General features: G+C 42.7%; 1 long non-coding RNA gene across 1 annotated transcript in view; it reads left to right on the forward strand.

Moving 5' to 3' along the window:
* The first annotated feature begins 9,933 nt into the window (after nt 1–9,933).
* The window catches only part of LOC118151556 (uncharacterized), a 38,802-nt gene continuing 31,392 nt past the window's right edge, over nt 9,934–17,343 (forward strand). The window contains exon 1 of the long non-coding RNA XR_004739934.3: nt 9,934–10,032. This is a non-coding gene — a long non-coding RNA (uncharacterized LOC118151556). The remainder of the gene's footprint in view (nt 10,033–17,343) is intronic.

Below are 17,343 nucleotides of genomic sequence, written 5' to 3' on the forward strand. Positions count from 1 at the left end.
ATTAAGTATTTAGGTACAAACAACTTAATAAGTACTGGTATCTTAAATATTTTGTAGCCACTTAAAAAGGCAATGCATATGATGGAAAGGAAAATATTTATTCTTAAATAACCACAAATATTTACTAGTAGGATGTGTACACAACTTTTCGAACCTTGGAAGTTGGCATTGTCATCCTTATCTTGTTTCAAATTGATTTTCACAGGATACTTTTTTTAACCACAGCAACCTCTATAATATCAGCTTCACAAAAATATGGTATCATCCAAAGGAATGTAGCAGGATCTAACGCTGAAACTGTGAGTTGGCTGTTTCACCAGTAGTTCCTGCAGTGTCTGACAGATAGTGAATATCACTGTTTCTTTTATATTGCTTAAACATCCCGTGGTGCCCTGTGAATCTGCTGTGGCACCTGAAGCATTTGAGAACCAGCTAGGTAAGCAGTCCACAAGCCTGTAATCCCAGCACTTTGGGAGGCCGAGGCGGGTGGATCACTAGGTCAAGAGATCAAGACCATCCTGGTCAACATGGTGAAACCCTGTCTCCACTAAAAATACAAAAAATTAACTGGGCATAGTGGTGCGTGCCTGTAATCCCAGCTACTCAGGAGGCTGAGGCAGGAGAATTGCCTGAACCCAGAAAGCGGAGGTTGCAGTGAGCCGAGATCACGCCATTGCACTCCAGCCTGGGTAACAAAAACAAAACTCCGTCTCAAAAAAAAAAAAAAAACTTTTGCGGGTCGGGCGCGGTGGTTCACACCTGTAATCCTAGCACTTTGGGAGGCTGAGGTGGGCGGATCACGAGGTCAAGAGATCGAGACTATCTGGCCAACACGATGAAACCTCATCTCTACTAAAAATACACACACACAAAGAGCCATGCGTGGTGGCACGTGCCTGTGGTCCCAGCTACTCGGGAGGCTGAGTCGGAAGAATCGCTTAAACCCAGGAGGCGGAGGTTGCAGTGAGCCGAGATTGCGTCACTGCACTCCAGCCTGGTGACAGAGCAAGACTCCATCTCAAAAAAAAAAAGAACTGTTTCAAATATTGAAAGCAGTTTCAGGTCTGTTCCAGTTTCAGAAACAAGAGAAGCAAGACTCAGGCAAATGACATGGGGAAAGGAGTCTTCCTGTTTTCTTTGCGGCAAGACAGGACAGCAGAAATGTTTACCACCAGGACCTACTGATGATGGGTTGGAGACACAGTGCTGCATCCCATTGACAGGTGATACCCAGACATAACAGGAATAGCGTGAGCTCAGAAAATAAGCTATTTACACACTCTACCTTCCCACATATCCTTAACCTTCCTTACAAGCAGTAAAGACAAGAGATGTCCATACACAAATAGAAACACTCAAGAACAAAAACAAGAACATAACCAAAAATTAATACACATTTTAGCAAAGCCAGACTCTTAAAAGCAAGGCTCCCAGTTCTAAAGTTGGGAGTATTACCATCTGTAGAGACAAAGTCTCTAGAGCAGATAAGGACATCAAAATCTATAAGTAATTGACATCCTACAAGAGATCAGAGAGGCTATCGCATCCCTAAACCAACAACAGGCCATTGTGAGGAAGAACAGAATCAAGGTATTGGAATTTGATTGGAAAAACCTGATTGGCAAACATAGAATCAGATAGAGAAAAAAGTAGTGAACTAGAAATTTGAACTGGATAATTTTCCTAATAATATTCTTCATGAATGTGAGTGACAATACTATAAAATGGAATAATATATGTAGCATGCTCAAAACAAGACATGCCCAGCGGGAAGTGTTTAAAATAGTTTTCTTCTTTTGCCTTGCATGTATAAATTACATGGTCTAACTTCAGTCTCTCATATGCATGCACACACACACACACACACATGCACATACACACACAGAGCTATGTCTGTGTCCCCCCAAAACTCATGTTAAAATTCTAAACTCTCATGTGCTGATATTAAGGGGCAGGGCCTTTGGGCGGTGATTAGGTCATGAAGATGGATCCCTCATGAATGAGATGACTACCTTTATAAAAACCCACAAGAAAGCTTGCTTTCTCTTGCTGCTCTTCATCCTGTGAAGATACAAGGAAAAGATGGCCCTCTTCAAACCAGAAAGTGGGCCCTCACCAGAAACCAGATCTGCCCACACGTTGGTCTTGGACTTCCCAGCAGCCAGCATTGCAAGAAATAAATTTCTATGTTTAAGCCACCCAGTCTATGATATTTTTGTTATAGCAGCCTGAACTGGCTAAGACACACACATACATCACAAAACCTTTATAGTAAAAGGAGTATTATCCCCATTTAACATATGAATAAATAATAAAGAGAAACAACTTAGGGGGTTTTATTATAGTCACACAGTAAATTATGATAATAGAGCCTAACCCAAATATGCAGATTTTTGTTTTATGGCTCCTTTAAAATCATTTTACATACATTTATTAATCTGTAAAAATTGTACTCAAGGTAAAAGAGCAATAATAGTAAAACTTTTTTGCTCTGAAATTCACTGAAGACATGGGAAGGGGTCAAAGTTATTACAGTTATAGCAGTCCAGAGTGTTCAAGACTTACTTAACAGGTAGGTCATAAACAAATTATCTGGATAATTTGTCCAGATATAATTTGTCCAATTAATAATCATTCAAATATTGTTTCTAAAGACTTAAATGTGAAATTGAGAAATTTTAAATGATAGTATATAAATTCTTACCTCACTGGACTGTAGTTCTGATGGGTTGCTAAAACAAATCTAATAAAAAATTATCTACAGATAACTAGGAAGTTTCACTTCAATCCTTGGCAATTACAGGAAATGTATTTAAATGCAAAGGATCTGTTTTTTTTTTTTTTTAAAGGAAGCGTCGGATAATAGATAAGAGGCAGTATGTAATATATAAGGGTAAATTATTACTTGCTAACAGGAAAGCATTTTTAAGAGGACTGAAAACCCCTATGAAGTAGAGGAAATTAGGAGATATAATTCAGGTATACTTTTAAAGGGACTTTTGCAAGAGCATTTAAAGAGAAAATAGCTTAGTTACTATGGATGAATAAAGAATTGGCTTAGGTTCTAGAAACCAGCTACATCTAAATTCATTTATAATTAAAAACTCGATGATTCCACAATTCTTTGGTCTTCAGAGATGTGTTCGACCTCCAGGATCCAAAGAAATGGAGGGGGTAAGTAAAAATATCTATGAGCAGAGATATGCAAAAACTGAGGTCACCAAAAGATCAGTAATGGTATAAAATAAGTTATACTTTATTTTAACTTTGTTTAAAATAATTTGTAAAAAGAGTTTCACAGCAAAAGCAACAGTCTCTACATTTATGTTGAATCCCTGAACATAAACAACTTTAATGAAATACTTTTAGGGAAAAATAATTTTAAATGTGTTTAAGAATTCCAAGCGATTTGCCACAAGCAATGGCAACAAGTGTCAATATAGTCCATCCCTTAAAACTTTTGGGGGGGCATCTATGTTAAAAGTTGCAAAAAATAATACATTTTTATCCACTAAATGCCGGTCATTGTGCCAAATCCTTTATGTGGGCTATCTAATTTAATCCTGCAACAGTCCCTAAAGGTAGTCCTAAAGGCAGATACTACATTTTTACAAAATTCAGGTACATTCATCTTTGAAGCAGGGGATCTAATGTTGTCTGCCACACAAGAAAGAAACACTCAATTTTAACATAAAAATGTGATATACAACATTTATAATGGGGAGATGAAGGGTTTTCTCTGGGGACAGCAGCTAAATAAACTTGGTAGTACTTTTTTCTGAGGAAAGAAAAGGGTTAACAGAATTACAAACAAAGATAATAAAATAATAAAATATCTGTACTCAACAAGCAGCAGAATTCAGCATCTAGAGAACATCCAATTAAATTACATTAAATGTTAAAGAACCTGATGCTTTACAGTAACAGGTATCAAACAGTAAACCAAGATTTGGTGGAGACAAAAGCTATAATTAATTTCAACAATAGTTTAGATAAGTTAATTTTTGATAAAAGCTAGAAAGTTTTGTGAGATTTTGATTTGTTCATTTAGAAAATAATTCTAAAATACTTCTAAGTTTAAGGACTAAAACGCAGTGGCAAAGTTGCTGTCTGTTGAAGTATGGGCAGGTGGCCAATGAGGTGGCATTGCTACTAGGAAGATGTAATTGCCCATTCCTGAAACAAGGTTAAGTATCTTTCTGGGAAAGCTTCTCAAAATCTACCAGGCCTAATTCTCCTAGATCTCACAGGCTTGGAAACTTGACTTCTTCCTCTTCCTTTTTTTTTTTTTTTTTTTCTGAAACAGTCTCACTCTGTGGCCCAGGCTGGAGTGCAGTGGTGCAATATCAGCTCACTGCAACCTCCGCTTTCCGAGTTCAAGCGATTCTCCTGTTTCAGCCTCCAGAGTAGATGGGATTACAGGTGCCCACCACCACGCCTGGCTATTTTTTTGTATTTTTAGTAGAGATGAGGTTTCATGATATTGGGCAGGCTGGTCTCAAACTCCTGACCTCAGGTGATCTACCTGCCTCGGCCTCCCAAAGTGCTGGGATTACAGGCATGAACCACCGCACCTGGCCAGGAACCTGACTTCTTAACAAATCTAGAGCTCTTCTGTCTCTCAGAGCAAAATCACTTTAACCAAAGTGATTAAGACCAGAATCCATTGATTAAAACAGTGTGTGTGTGTGTGTGTGTGTGTGTACACACGCACATATACACACAAAAAATATCTCAGAGACTTAAATACATTTCCATTACTCAGCAGATACAAACAACAATTTCAGTTATGATCATAAAGTTGCTTGGCGAACATTGAATCAGAATAAAGAAAGTTGAGATGGAATTTCCTTGGTCCAAATCTCCTCTGCCTAGCTGGTGGTTGAATAAAAATAAGCCATCAACTGTACCTATTACTCTTTTTGTCAATCCTTCAATCAGGTTATAATCTAACCCTCTATCAGCTCAGAAAACAAGTTGCTCTTTTTTCTTTCCTCAAAATCCATTAGATATTGAATTGTAGATTAAGATTTGGAGGGCAAATGTTTATTTGTTGCTTATTTCAAATTCTATTTATTGACTCATTCTGCCCACATGGTAACAAAAACAATATCCTAGAGGACCAATAGGGTTTTCTATTCATTGTCCTCTCATTTACAAGAAAGAGACTATAGCCTGGGCCAGCATTGGTCTGACTGTCAAGGAACTTATTATACTCTTAAGAGCAAATTATGTTCAATAATGAAGGCAAGGGTAAGAAGAAGCCACCCTGAATCCAGTGGAACTGCTGTGCTCTGAAGTAAGGTTATTGGCACAGGGCTTTTCTGTCGTTTACCCATGAATGCTGTCCTTAGCATCTTAGCATCACCACCTCACCCTTGTGTGTCCCTAGTTACAGCTGAAAGCTTGGTGTAAAACACACGCCTAAGAATGCCTTTATAAATGATAAGGCAAATGGTCCAAACAAAAATTAAGGCTGACTTCAAAATATAATTTTAACTAGTTATTTTTATAAAATTCAAATACTATAGAATGTGCTATCTGCTTAAATAGACAAAGCTCTTGAAGCATTTTGAGATACCAGTTGTTTGGTGGGTGAATTGTAATGAAGCTTCTTTAAGATTCTCTGCAGAAGTAGACAAGTGATCATTGAATTTAGTTTGTTGTCTTACGGACTGGGCTCCTACTGTCATGAAAACCTGAAATTGGTTGCCAGTCACTTGCATAGTAATTTTGAGAGTCTTATGATTTAAAGTTCAGTCATTTCTTGGAATTAAAAAAAAAAAAAAACTAAACTGAAGGATGCTTATTGAGGAAGCTTCCATCATCGACCTCCATTTAAAAAATTTTTTACTGTGTGGATTGTAATCAGGGCAATAATAGGATCATCCATAAGCTCCACATCACTCAGCCATATTGAATTATGATGTAATCTAGTAAAGAAATCAATAAGTGAGACCCAATAAGGAACCTGAGATTGTTCAAAGCTAGAATGCAGGTAGGCACCATATGGCCAGAATTGAAGTGACTCCGTATTATCTTCAAACAGGGATATTGGATTTATGCAGTTTCTTTGGGCAGGGCAAAATGATCTTATAATGCCTCCAGTTACAGGCTAGGAGACATTAGGCACCACACTATCCCTTCAAGGTACGGTCGTTTTAACAAGTCCTAGGAGGGCAAAGAGGGCTGTTTGAATTCATTCAGAGCTCTCAGAGGGACTCACAGCAGCAGCCTCCTTGTATTGTCCTAATGTGAGCTGACCCTTTCTGCATCAGGTGGCTTCTCTGACTATCCTACCCTTTGGGTACAGGGCAATTAATCCGCAAAGGCAAAACCCTGAACCCTGGGCTAAGAAAATACAAACCAATTTGGTAAACAAATGATATGTAAAATCTATACACACAAAGTGGCAAGTGACAAAGGAAATTGCAAATGCCCTTAAATGCTCTTTCCCATCGATTGGCAGAGAGAATCTAACACATACACAGAGGAGATGGAGCATAAAATTGGGCGGACTGACTCAGAGGTTTGTTTTGATTTTTAAAATCATTTATTAAAACTAAAAATGAGTGTGCGTAGGTGTGGGGAGGGGAAACAAGGATTCCCTAACCAGCAAAGGGGCTGTCGGCAGGCGACGCACAAATGAAAGCGCGCTTCCTAAATTTCCAAAGCACTAAATGGAAAGATATGCGCAATTAGCGTGGGATTCGCCCAGAAGATCCCCCTCAGGAGTTGAAGGGGATCCCGTCCCTGCCAGAGGGAAGCTCACGACTGGACTGGAACTTCTAGAGAAGGTGAGCTTCAGGTAGGGACCGGCCCCGCCAATCCGAGGCAGTTGTCTACAAGAAAACACACGGGTGCTCCCGCTGCTCCTGCGGGGTGGTTATCCGGGGTCAGGCGCCGTGCAGGGCAGCTGGAGGGCCCTAAATGGCTCAGCCACCCAGGCCCGCGGCGCAACAGGCTGCACAATAAATTAAAACAATAGTGAGAATAAGCAAATGGTCTGGAAGGCAGGCGGAACGGAAGCTCGCTCTTCGGCGCTGGAGTGTCGCGGGGCTGGGGGTGTCAGCGTCCCAGGGATGCGAACTTCCTCCTCCCCAATCCCTCTCCCGAGAAGTCTCTTCCGTGGGTGCGTCCTCCGGGCCATGGGGAAACAGAGGCAGAGACTCGGGACGGAGAAATCGAGAACCCAGGGCAACGCGATGGCTACTGCGGCGTCATCACTTTTTCACCAAGACCCCCCTGGGTCCCAGGGTGGGAAGCCCTTCGCACACTCCAGCCAGTGGGATCCCCGGCTGGGTTCCGTCGCGCGCGTGGCTCTGTGGCCAGGAGCCTCCTTGTTGTCGCCTGCGTGGTCCTGAGATTTGTCGCTCGCGCCCACAGGCCTGGAGATTGGCAGCACCACGCAGCTGTTGTCCAGCTCCGGAGCTGCTGCGCTCAATCCGATTCCCTCTGATGCTTTCACTGATATTAATTTTTCCCCCTTTCCAACTGGCTTTTTATTTATTTATTTTTTAACGCAATCATTTTTGGGAGGCAACAACTCGGACATCCCGTATCCTTAATCTGATAATCCCACTCCTGCTTTTATATTCCTGCAGCTTTAACTCCTGCAAATATTTGTGTCCTTCACAGAAAAGGTGTTCCTCAGTCTACCTCCAACCTCGCCGGCCAATTTATCTTTCCCGAGCTCACAGCCCAGACACGGGTATCTTGTGATCTTGCAGCAATTCAGCGGGAAAGACTCGGTTTTGGTTTTGGTTTGAGGTTGCTGGTAGGGGGGTTGCCCCCCGCCCCGATGTTTGGGGGAGTTATGCTTGTTTTATGATTACTATTTTTGTTTCCTGCAGTCAAGGAAAACTGTCGGTGTTACAAGCAAACTTACCGTCCCCCGCCTCGGGGACGTGAGTTCCAGTCCTGGACACTACTTTCTCTCTCTCTTGTCTTCCCTCGTCCACGTTCAGTTTCTTAACTATCGTTGTCCTTGATCTTTTCCCGAAATGCCTGGACCCTTGCTTTTTAGCCCCTCCTCCGATTTGCCCCTTTCTTTAATTTGTCTTCTGTGTTAGCGCTGGGTCAGCGCGCCTTTTGTGCTGAGGTCCCGGGCCCGGGTGTGTGTGTGTGTGTGTGTGTGTGTATGTTTCTTTTGTTATTTTCTCCCCTAACACTGCAGAAATGAAACACACATGCAGCTCTGTCGCCTCATATTTTCAGATGTTTTTCACACTATTGTCTGCCCCAGCCCGTTGAAAGTGCAAAGTGAAAACAGATGCATCCGAAAAAAAATTTTTGAAAGGGGACAATCCTAGGATGGAGAGTAACCCCTCGAATACAGATAAGCAATAAATATTATATCAGATTTATAACGTGTATCGAGCAGTCTTGATTAGCACCAAGGTGAGCTTTGGTGAGATTTTTATCATTTCCATGTGTCTGGACTACAAGAAGAAATCACTAGGGGAAGAGCTCTATAAATCAGCGTCCATGTCAAGACAAATCAAAATAATGCCTCTATTATTTCAATCAATAAACCATTTTTATTCCCAACATCTGATACACACAGTGTGTGTCCGTCTGTTTGTATTTGGAATTGGCAGTGTTGCCTTATACAAAAACAAACCTTTCAAGACGTGTCAATGAAATTAAAATTTTAAAAAGGAGCACTCAATTTGACCTTCCTTCCTTTTCGAGCTACTCCATTCTCCCCCTTTTAAGCCGTACACCCCAAGTCAGTAGGAGAGCTTTGCAAACTCTGCAAAGGATGAAATTGCTTTGAGAATTTCAGAGAAAAGGGGTGGCGGGTGCTGTTAGGGAAGAGAAACCGAAAGCGGAGACAGGCAACCACTGGGGCTGAGGAGAGCCTCCAGGGCTCCTGGTTCCAGGATATTCCCGAGGACGGTCCGACGAGGGTCACCGGAGGGTGTGACACGGTGCTCCCGCGCTCTGCTGAAAACCAAAACCATCACCTCCTACCACTGCCACAAAGATCCCTCCAGCAGGTGTAAGGCCGACGTGCTGTAGGGAGTTAATTGGGGCGAGGCTAGCTGGAGAAAGATGGGAGAGTGGGAGGGAGAGGAGGAGGGGGCGAGAGGAGGCAAGAAAGGAAGAGAGAGAGAGAGAGAGAGAGAGAGAGAGAGAGAGAGAGAGAGAGAGAGAGAGAGAGAGAGAGAGATTGACTCTGGCTGACTGTCGGGTGGCTTTTGTTAGTTTCAGGCAGATTTCAAGACTTGTGTCTCAAAATGTCCTGCAATTTTGGCTTCTGCGGCAGTTTGTGAGATGGGGCCACAATTCTTGATTGATCAGAGGAAAGTAGAGGAGAGATGATTCATCTACGAGTCAACATTGTCGATAGCTCAAGAATCTTGGTATCCTCATAACTTCCTTGGTTATTTTGTTTGTTTCCAAATTTGCACACCCAGGAACCAAATCTCAATGACCCTTTTGTTGCCGAAGGTTCATTCTCTCTTGTTCCATCTGTCCGCCATAAACATGTATTTCTGACTGCCCCATTCCTAATCCATTTCTTTCCATTGGAATGGGAAGAAGGAAATGAAAAGTACTCCCAGATGGAAACCGAAACGGCGTCAGATCCAGAATAGTCTTTGTTTGGATCCAACAGCTGTCTGCCCACCACACCCTCAGTCCCCAAGTCCAAAGCGCATCCTCGGGGTTTCATGTGGGAAAGGGAGAAAAAAGAAACACTTCAAAATCTGTATTTTTACAAGCAGGATTTCACAATCCTTGGGAACTTTGAGACTTGAATGGTTAATCTTTCAGGCGAAATTGTCACCCCAACGACTGTTTACAAGTAAGCCGATGCAAATGTTGAAACCGTGTTGGCAAGCTGGATGCGCAGGTTTGTATTTTGCCCTGAAAAGCTTCTTGGTTTCTCTCCCAGACTGCCTCGGTTCCTCCCCTCTCAGCCTCAGTGCATTGTATGTTGAAGGGGCGGGGGAGGGAGAGATGGAGAAAGCTTAAGCGATGGGAACCTTGAGGCCCAGGGATTTCAAGGAAAGCGAAATGAACCAGGTAGGGAGATTCTCCCTTCATTTCTTTCTCTAATGTGTCTCTCCTAAGGGTCAGAGCGCTAATGACGACCTGTTCTTACGATTTAGGACGCGGGCGCTTTCACACGAAAGGCACGAGGTTTTCTAGTTTTTCCTTGTTCGCTCCGCTAGCTTCCTTTTAAACTCTTCCTTTCCTTCCTCCCTGGCCCTGAGCCTCCACGCCTTACACACGAACACACACATACACACACACCTCTCCCGAGCTCTGCCTCTCCTACCCCAGGTTCCACTCCCCTGTACTTTCCCTCTCCCTCGCCTCCAGCTTTCCAGGAGGGATTTCTAATCCCATTATATTGCTGCCTGAAGGCGATTTCCCATTTCCAGAGGCCTTTTTTTGGTTCCTGTTCAGGTCCTGGATTCAGGAGCCCAGCAATAAACCCAAAGCTTTTTTTTTTTTTCCCAATCATTCAGATCGAAAGACTTTCGAGGCCCTCCTGAGTTCCACTTTTGCACACCTTAAGCTGCCCACATCGACTTGGCACCGTGTCCCCGGGTATTGTTCCTTTCATATTTTCTATTTCTGAACAGACAAACGCACACGAGGGTCCCCAGATGCAGTGAATGAACAGGTTTCCCTCGCAAAAATGATGGAGATAAAGGTGGGGGCGGGGTGCTCTCCTCACTCCGGGCTCTGAAGTGGGGGAGAGCTGGATAAACCGCGGAGATGACCTAAGTGGCCTGAGGCGACCTGCAGGGCGTCCGCGGTGGAGGGCTCCGGCCCAGGCTCTGGCCCGGCCTGCTCTGGCCCTTCCCTAGGCTCCTCTGCAGCGTCAGGCAACCGAGGCCTGCGCTTTCCGGCTCTTGAGGATGCTCGCTGGAATATTCGAGAACCCAGGATCCCAATCTGTATGGTTTTCTACCGAGAAAGGCCCCGAAGAAGACCTGCAGCTCTGTCCAGAAACGAGTTTTAAGAGTCACTTGAAACTGAGCCGCTGAGAGGGCGGTGCTTTAGGGAGCAGAGTTCAAAAAGAAATCCTCGGCACCCTAGGCCACGTACGCGTAAAGGGCGCCTTATAAACCTCCTCTCCCCGCACTGCCCCCGCAGCCCCTTCCCTACCGTTTAAGGCACCGGATCTTGAGAAGCAAACCTAGTGCCCAGCTTCGAACCCCGCCTGGGAAATGTACAAAGAGAAAAGTGATTTTTCAAATCCCAAAGCCCTTTCCTGTTAAACAATTTGGAAAAACTCAGCTATAAACGCTTTCTCGTCTTATACTAAAATTGAAAACTTCTATAAATTTCAGATGGAATGAAGACAAAATACATTCCTTTTACGTTTAAATAACCGCATTTCAAATTGCTCCAGGCAGCAATTTCTGCGAAAAGGGAGGAGGCGGTTGGGATTGTTTGTGGGATGGAGTTTTATTTGTTCCCATTTATTTTGTTTTATTTTTGTTTTAATTTTTTCTTTGAGTTTCTTTGTTATTTTGAGATTCATCTCAGAGACTCAGAATTCCACTCTGAATAAAGCACTTTTTGTTGTTTCAAAATTTCAAACTGACATAAGTGTTGGATCATCAGTTTTCTCTTTGTCTGCCCTAGTTGTAAATAATGGCTTTGAGATTAGCTAATTAAGGGGCATTAATCACTGATAGAAAGGGAATAAATCAAAGCCTTGTTCTAAATTTCAAACTTGCCTGTATAGCTGTGCATAGCTACCCTATCTGGAGCAGATAGGTGCTGTTTGAATTACTGTTCTTCAGAGTAAACCAAATCCACTTCGCTTTTAAAAAATGAATATTGTATTTATACAGTCCGGTTGTGCCGTTAAATTAAGTCTCTCTTCCATTCTTATTCCATTCCATAAACAAAGTGTAGAGACGACAGCGATCACGGGTTAAAAGAGCCCAGTCTTAGCTTTTGCCTGGCATTATGCGTACTTTTTGAGAGTGGGGGAGTCAGAAAAGGGAGGAATAAACCCTAAGCGGATACAGATGGAAGGAGGATAAATAGATTTGTATTGAGGTTTGTTTTTAATCAGAATACAGTTTCTGTAGAAAATTTTCAACGCCTGTAGTATCTCAGGTGCAATTCTCTAGAATACATTCCCTTAACACCCTGTGTAAGACATTAAAAAAACATTAGGTTCTGGTTTGTGAAAAAGAAGAGCATTAGGTTCTGGTTTGTGAAAAAGAAAAGCATTCAGGGCGTGAGAGAGAGAGAGAGAGAGAGAGAGAGAGAGAGAGAGAGAGAGAGAGAGAGTACTGAAAAGAATAAGGCTCCTCTCTTCGCTGCTTTTTGCTGCACCAAAGACGCTCATTGCAGTTCTCCTGGTTCCACACTCATAGCCCGGCACAGGATTTGGGAGCTTGGACCATTTCAACACCGACAAAAGAGGCTTTAAATAAGTACATGCCATAAAACAACAAGCCGGTCCCCGGGAGCAAGTAAAAATTTATTCGTTTCACGTAAAGCCCTCCGAAACAGTAAACACAGAGCAGATAATCCAGAGCCAGGCAGGGGATCTGCATCCTCTCCGCTTCTAGTCGGTGCCGGTGCCGGCGCGTGTGCGCGGCTGTGCGCGCACCTCGGCCTCTGCGGGCACAGCTCCCCCAACCCCCGCCCCAACCTTTGCAAGTAAAGACTTGTGTATTCGGGTTCCTCACACCCCGCCTCCTCCTGTGGGGCCTAGTCTCGGCTTAACTGACACTGTCAACTGAGGGCTCGATTCAAGACTCCTGCCTGGGAAATGTGGGGATCTGGAGGGCAGAGTGGGGTCCTTGGGGCGAACTCGTAAAGCTGCCCCTTTCTTCCAGAAAAGAGCCCCAACCACGGGTGTGCCCCGCACTCCTTATACCTATCCCCACCCCCCTACCCCCAAGAACTGCTGGCTGGAGAAAACGCCACCCTCCAGCCCCTAAGTCTCCCCACGTTCTGGGTTCGGTCCTCGACTGGACCGTGCAGGCTGCCAAAGGCAGGTGACAATTCCCCGGAGGCTAAATCCTTCTAATAGCCTCCGCGTGCGCACGCCGCTCCCCTCCTTCGGTTGCCGCTGCTTCTCCTTTTTCATTTTTTATTTTTAAAGTCAAGAACCTTATCACTGATTTTAAGGTACCGTGCCATTAAAAAGAGGCTCGCGATGTGCGGCGCGCGACCGAGCGGCCCGGGCGGAGGAGGGGCCGAGGCTGGGAAGCCACATTTGCATAAAGCTTTGTCTTTCCTGCTGCTTAGGCTGCCGAGGGTTATAACGCTAATTACACAAGATTAATGTGGAGATTGTTCTCTCTGGCTCACCAAGATTTATTTCAACGGCGAACTGCTCAAGATCCAAAGCCATAAACCATCCCACCCCGCCGCCGGCCCCCCGACTTTCTCCTTGCGGGAAGGGAAGTTTTTCCAAGTCCAAAGAAGAAAACGGGGAGCTGCCGCTGGGTCGGAAGCTCGGAAGAGCTCATCTTGGGGGCTATTGTTGTTTACACCAATTATCCGCCTGCCCTGGGATGTATAAAGGCAATTCCCTGCCTTTCCCTCTCTGCCGGCTTCCAAATGAAAGCCTTTTCTGCGGTGTTGTCTCTACGTTTGGCGGGGGCGGGCAGGGGATGAGAGGACGCCAAGGAGCAAAGCCGGTGCAGGAGCTCCCCTTGGTGGCCTCAATGGGAAGAAACGCGATCCCGGCGTGCCCTCTGGGTTTGAGCGGTCTGATGCTGTCCCTTAGCGGACTAGAGTGGGATAGGGCCGAGTGCTGAGACAAGGAAAGCCGTTACCAACCGCGGGTCACACAGGTATTCTAACCGAAATAGTACACACACACACACACACACACACACCACACACACACGCGCGCGCGCCCGCGTTCACCTTCAGGGATTCTGATATTCTGATTATTGGCCTTAGGCAATTTTTTTCTTTTTCCAGATAATATAATCTGCCATCACTGAAGAGTACCAATATTTGAGAATTTCCTGGCCTTTCGAAAATAATTGATGGTTAGAGTGAGTGAAAAAAGTAATTGGCTTAACATTTAACATTTATATATCATTTGATATTTACTTATTTGATCTAGAAAACCACAGGCTCACCATTATTTCCTATATTATTTTGAAGGTATTTTTTTCACGTTATTGGAAAACTGATTTGAGTTTCAGTATCTCGGAATAATTTAAGATTTTTAAGACTAGGTTCTTGTTTCCTTCCTTCTTTCCTTGGGGTAAAATATGCATAGTGAGAAACTTCAATAATGATGACAGTAGAATTAATATAAAATTATAATTGTGAGGAGGGCAACTAATAGCAGTCCACCACTCTAACGTGGACCCAAGATTCTTATTGCAGTAAGTTGTTGACTCACTTTGGACAATTATTCTAATCAAACTGTGCCTCAGTTTCCTCTTCCACAAATAAAGTAATCCCATTGGATAATTTTAAGTTGTCTTCTAGATTTAGTGAATTTATAAACCTAAAGCACAACTCGAGAAAACATGTTACTAATAAGATTGCAAATATATGTTTCATACATTATATTTGTCCTTTTAAAGAGGAATTATTATTATAAATCCAGATTTTTGAAATGTGGCCTTTTCTGTAGCTAAGGCACATCCAGAGATGTTTGCCTGGTATAAAAAAAAAAAAAAAAAAAAAAAAAACCTCATACAAACATTAGGGAGGGAAATACACAAGCATACACTAAAATAAAATTAAACAACCTGTCATTACTGCCCCATTCACCCAACCAGTCCTGCAATCCAGGTATAGTATTTTTGATAGTTTTGCTACTGTCTCTGCAAATGAATTGACATTTAAAAGGGAAGAAATGGCTGAATGTTTGGCCTCTGGCTGAGTGGTGAACAGATATTTGTGATTAACTGCCCTTTGAGGGGCTTCAGTATGAGATATTTGAGACGCTCTCTCGGTTTCATTTCTCAAGAATTGGATGTGCATCAATGAGAAACTTTAAAAGAGGAGGCTGTGATTATTAGTAGCAGCAGAAAATGTGTTGGGAAGGGAGCATTTAAAGGTGAAGTATCTCAAAGGAAACAGAAAAAAATTGTAAACAGCAACAGAACATGATGTTTTCACTTCGTTAATTCCCACCAAGAATCACAACGCAATATAGCACTTACATGCTTGATGGTTACATCAACACTCATTTAATATCTTTTAGTAAAATAAAGTATCAACCATACGAAAAATACCATTTTTAATCATACAGGGTAATTATTTTTAAGGTTACAGAGAGAATGGACATTTCAAAGACACAAGCACTGAATTGTTTCACAGCCCAGACCTCACTTAGGACAGCAACTTCAGAACTGGCTTATCTGGGCTATGAGTCCCAGCCTTTTGAATTTTTTCCTAGTAAATAAGCACTAGTTTGATTAAAGGACTCGCTTTGAAGTCTTGCTGGTATTTGAGATTTTCACAGTATCCTTGGCAACTGTGATATTCCAAAAATATTATTTTTTATGATTACGTAAAAAATTTTCACCTGCGATTTTTAAGGAAAACAAGAGTTCCTAAATAATTTGCTTTCATTTTATGGTAATTTACATGATAATGTGACATAAAGAAGAGAATATGCTTGGGCATGTGCAGGCATATGTATAGCAATACTAGTGGTGGTAGTACACACAGGTCGGGGTAACTGTCTACTTCATGACACCCACTGTGAGAACTCCACCTCCTGCCACAGACCTGAACCTGGGCAGCCAGGTTTTTCCTATGCAACCCAATCTGACCGCCATTACCTCTACCTTCTCCCTGCCCACAACTGACTGGAAAGGGATGAATCTCTTTTACAAGGATTCAGAGAAATCTCTGAAAGTCTCTCTCCCATCACTTTGGTAGGCTGAGTTGAGCGGACCACCTAAGGTCAGGAGTTCAAGACCAGCCTGGCCAACATAGTGAAACCCTGGCTGTACAAAAACACAAAAATTAGCTGGGTGTGGTGGCACACGATTGTAATCCTAGCTACTCAGGAGGCTGAGGCGGGAGAAGCACGTGAACGTGGGAGGCAACAATTACAGTGAGCCAAGATCGCACCACTGCACCCCAGTCTGGATGACAGAGTAACACTCCATTTCAAAAAAGAAAAAAAGGAATTCAAATAAAGGTAGACACTATTTGTGGTTAGAATGGAGAACTGTGCCCATCGCCATCATTATGTGCGATTGTATAGCATTCAGTCCTTGGTCATACTCAGTTAATCTTCCCAGATATTTTGTCTCCATCTAAAGATAGAACTTTACGATGAGGAATTCCTGACACTTGCGGATGTTAGTGAGAATGTTTTGAAGACATTTCTCAAAACACCATGGGAAATGTTATTGAAGAGAGAGATAAAATAAAATGCATTAAGAAGCAATTTATATGGGGCAAGCATTTCAGTACAGTGTCTTATTTAACCCTCACATGGCCTGGTGCAAGGAATAGTCATCCATGCCCACCTTGCAGTCAGGAAACTGGGAATCAAGAACTTCATAACTTAGACCACAACAAAGATTATTATCCTGGAGCTGAAATGGCATTTGGAGACCAGTGGTTATAACTCCAGAATCTAAAATCATTCTGCAATGTGCCTTGCTTTCTATCACTTAGTTCTTTGAATATCTTGGGGGAATATTCAACTTCATCTTATTACTCACTGATGTAGTTGGGCACCAGGTTAAACAGATAATATCACAGCTGAGATGTACAGCAATAAGTTGCAGTCTTTTTTCGAAATCTGATTTACTAAGATCATCACTTTGAGTTTCTCAGGAACCTCGAAGCTGGTGTTAATGTTGAATTATCTCTGTTATCTGCTTATAGCTTGATTCCCCTGGATTATAATTACTTATAGGTAGTCACATTTCCCCTCTTCCCAGTAACCTACCCCTCCAACAAATTAAGGCACATCCTTTTCCTTATAGAATTTTCATCCTTCCTATTTTGGGGCATTTATCAGAAGATCCAGATGCTCTGTGCTGTCTCATTTGTCTCATGCCACTGTGTCATTCTCAAAGAGCCATTCATGCTGAATGAGGCTTTCCTGTCTTCTTTACATATATATATATATCCTTCTTTCTTTGAAGAATGTTAATATTCTTCCATTAATATTTCTTCTGATCCAAGAGACAACCTCCAACTGGCATATTTCCATACTGGACTGAAAGATAATTTTATAATAAATATTGCATGTCATTCCTTATGATAAAAATCTCTCTTCAGCATGCATGTCCATTTTGTAAGAGGATTAATTGGGCTTTGCTGTGGGATACTTGTACTTTTGGTAAGCTTTTTCAATCCTTTCATTTAGTGGAAAGGTGATTAAAATGACAGAAAAGCATTTAAACTTAG

Source organism: Callithrix jacchus, chromosome 2 (genome assembly GCF_049354715.1).
Source record: "Callithrix jacchus isolate 240 chromosome 2, calJac240_pri, whole genome shotgun sequence".
Classification (NCBI taxonomy): Eukaryota; Metazoa; Chordata; class Mammalia; order Primates; family Cebidae; genus Callithrix; species Callithrix jacchus.